Source organism: Ovis canadensis, chromosome 15 (assembly GCF_042477335.2).
Source record: "Ovis canadensis isolate MfBH-ARS-UI-01 breed Bighorn chromosome 15, ARS-UI_OviCan_v2, whole genome shotgun sequence".
In the NCBI taxonomy this organism is placed as follows: domain Eukaryota; kingdom Metazoa; phylum Chordata; class Mammalia; order Artiodactyla; family Bovidae; genus Ovis; species Ovis canadensis.
In genome coordinates, this window is record NC_091259.1 from 16,472,077 (window position 1) to 16,475,251 (window position 3,175).

General features: G+C 40.8%; 1 non-coding gene across 1 annotated transcript; it reads right to left on the bottom strand.

The window, feature by feature from the left end:
• Nucleotides 1-2,074: 2,074 nt before the first annotated feature.
• On the bottom strand, nucleotides 2,075-2,179 carry LOC138421414 (U6 spliceosomal RNA). Its single transcript, XR_011249495.1, has one exon. It is a non-coding gene; the product is annotated as a U6 spliceosomal RNA (small nuclear RNA).
• Between the last annotated feature and the right edge of the window lie 996 nt (nucleotides 2,180-3,175).

Consider the following 3,175-nt stretch of genomic DNA (forward strand, 5'->3'; position numbering starts at 1 on the left):
AACCGTCTGAGGCCGGCCCTTGGCTGCGTGCACCTCCCCGGTCTAAGCCGCTCAGGTTCTGCGCTCAGGTAGCCCTCAGAGGCTCAGATTCCGTTGGGACTGCGTTTTGTGCCCTTCCCAGGTCCGAATAGCTCAGGAGTTTGGCGAGCACAGTTGCTGTGACTTGTCGCCTTTCCTGTCTCTGCTGCTCAGTTTTCTGAGTGTACTGCTGGCGCCCCTTGTGAGGCAGATGGTGACTGTCCAGCACTCCCAGACGTCTTAGCAAAGAAGCCTGCTTGCAGGTTTGTAGGTAAAGTCTCTCTGGGGCTGCGATTGCCCCTTTCCAGACCTTATGGCTCTGGCTATCTGTCCCCGGCGGGGGATGGTCTGCAGCCAGCTATTTCCATTCCATCCTTTGTTCTGTGTGTGGTCCTGGCAGTGTCTTATGTTCGAGCTTTTCGCGTGGTAGCTATCCCACAGTCTGGTTTGCTAGCCCAAATTAGTTCATTCTGGTTACACGTGGGGTGTTCCTGTCCTATTCTTACAAAGCATTGCAGCCCACGCCTCCCGTGCCTCCCTGCCCTGCCCCCACTTGCGGGCATCTATGCTGCTTTTCCATGGGGGAGTTACTTTTGGGCTTGTAATCTGTTGGTTTAATTATTTATTTATTTTTCCTTCCTGTTATGTTGCCCTCTGTGCTTCCAAGGCTCACCACAGACTCGGCAGGGAGAGTGTTTCCTGGTGTTTGGAAACCTCTCTTCTTAAAATTTCCTTCCCGGGATGGGCTTCCCTTCCAGGGATGGAGCTCCTCCCCACCTCCTTTGTCTCTTTTTTTGTCTTTTATATTTTTTCCTACCTGTTTTTGAAGACAATGATCTGCTTTTCTGGGTGCCTGATGTCCTCTGCCAGCACTCAGAAGTTGTTTTGTGGAGTTTGCTCAGCGTTGAAATGTTCTTTTGAGGAATATGTGAGGGAGAAAGTGGTCTCCCCATCCTATTCCTCTGCCATATTAGGACCGCCCTCTCATTGTGGTTTTGATTTGCATTTCTCTAATAATGAGTGATGTTGAGCATCTTTTCATGTGTTTGTTAGCCATCCATATGTCTTCTTTGGAGAAATGTCTATTTAGTTCTTTGGCCCATTGTTTGATTGGGTCGTTTATTTTTCTGGAGTTGAGCTGCAGGAGTTGCTTGTATATTTTGGAGATTAGTTGTTTGTCAGTTGCTTCATTTGCTATTATTTGCTCCCATTCAGAAGGCTGTCTTTTCACCTTGCTTATAGTTTCCTTTGTTGTGCAGAAGCTTTTAATTTTAATTAGATCCCATTTGTTTATTTTTGCTTTTATTTCCAGAATTCTGGGGGGTGGATCATAGAGGATCCTGCTGTGATTTATGTCAGAGAGTGTTTTGCTTATGTTCTCCTCTAGGAGTTTTATAGTCTCTGGTCTTACGTTTAGATCTTTAATCCATTTTGAGTATTTTTGTGTGTGGTGTTAGAAAGTGATCTAGTTTCATTCTTTTACAAGTGGTTGACCAGTTTTCCCAGCATCACTTGTTAAAGAGATTGTCTTTACTCCATTGTATATTCTTGCCTCCTTTGTCAAAGATAAGATGTCCATATGTGTGTGGATTTATCTCTGGGCTTTCTATTTTGTTCCAGTGATGTATATTTCTGTCTTTGTGCCAGTACCATACTGTCTTGATGACTATGGCTTTGTAGTAGAGCCTGATGTCAGGCCAGTTGATTCCTCAGGTTCCATTCTTCTTTCTCAAGATTGCTTTGGCTATTCGAGGTTTTTTTGTATTTCCATACAAATGTTGAAATTATTTGTTCTCGTTCTGTGAAAAATACTGCTGGTAGCTTGATAGGGATTGCATTGAACCTGTAGATTGCTTTGTGTAGTATACTCATTTTCACTATATTGATTCTTCCGATCCATGAACATGGTATATTTCTCCATCTATTAGTGTCCTCTTTGATTTCTTTCATCAGTGTTTTATAGTTTTCAATATATGGGTCTTTAGTTTCTTTAGGTAGATATATTCCTAAGTATTTTATTCTTTTCATTGCAATGGAGAATGGAATTGTTTCCTTAAAAAATATGGAACGCTTCACAAATTTGCATGTCATCCTTGCGCAGGGGCCATGCTAATCTTCTCTGTATCGTTCCAATTTTAGCATATATACGGCCGAAGCGAGCACCTATTTCCAGTTTTTAAAGGAATCTCCACACTGTTCTCCATAGTGGCTGTACTAATTTGCATTCCCACCAACAGGGTAAGAGAGTTCTTTTTTCTCCACACCCTCTCCAGCATTTATTGTTTGTAGACATTTTGATAGCAGCCATTCTGATTGGTGTGAGATGGTACCACATTGTGATTTTGATTTGCATTTAATGAGTGATGTTGAGCATTTTTTCATGTGTTTGTTAGCCATCTGTATGTCTTCTTTGGAGAAATGGCTGTTTAGTTCTTTGGCCCATTTTTTGATTGGGTCAGTTATTTTTCTGGAATTGAGCTTCAGGATTTTGCATATTTTTGAGATTAATTCTCTGTCAGTTGCTTCATTTGCTACTATTTTCTCCCATTTTGAAGGCTGTCTTTTCACCTTGCTTATAGTTTCCTTTGTTGTGCAGAAGCTTTTAAGTTTAATTAGGTCCCATTTGTTTATTTTTGCTTTTATTTCCATTACTTTGGGAGATGAGCCATAGAGGATCCTGCTATGATTTACATTAGAGAGTGTTTTGCCTATGTTTTCCTCTAGGATTTTTATAGTTTCTGGTCTCACATTTTAATCTTTAATCCATTTTGAGTTTATTTTTGTGTATGGTGTTAGAAAGTGTTCTAGTTTCATTCTTTTATAGGTAGTTGACCAATTTTTCCAGCACCACTTGCTAAAGAGATTGTCTTTTTCCATTGTATATTTTTGCCTCCTTTGGCACAGATAAGTTGTCCATAGGTGTGTGGATTTATGTCTGAGCTTTCTATTTTGTTCTATTGATCTATATTTCTGTCCTTGTGCCTGTACCATACCGCCTTGACTGTAGCTTCATAGTGAAGCCTGAAGTCAGGCTGGTTGATTCCTCCAGTTCCATTCTTCTTTCTCAAGATTGCTTTGGTTATTCGATTTTTTTTTTTGTATTTCCATAGAAATTGTGAAATTATTTGTTCTAGTTCTGTGAAAAATAGTGTTGGTA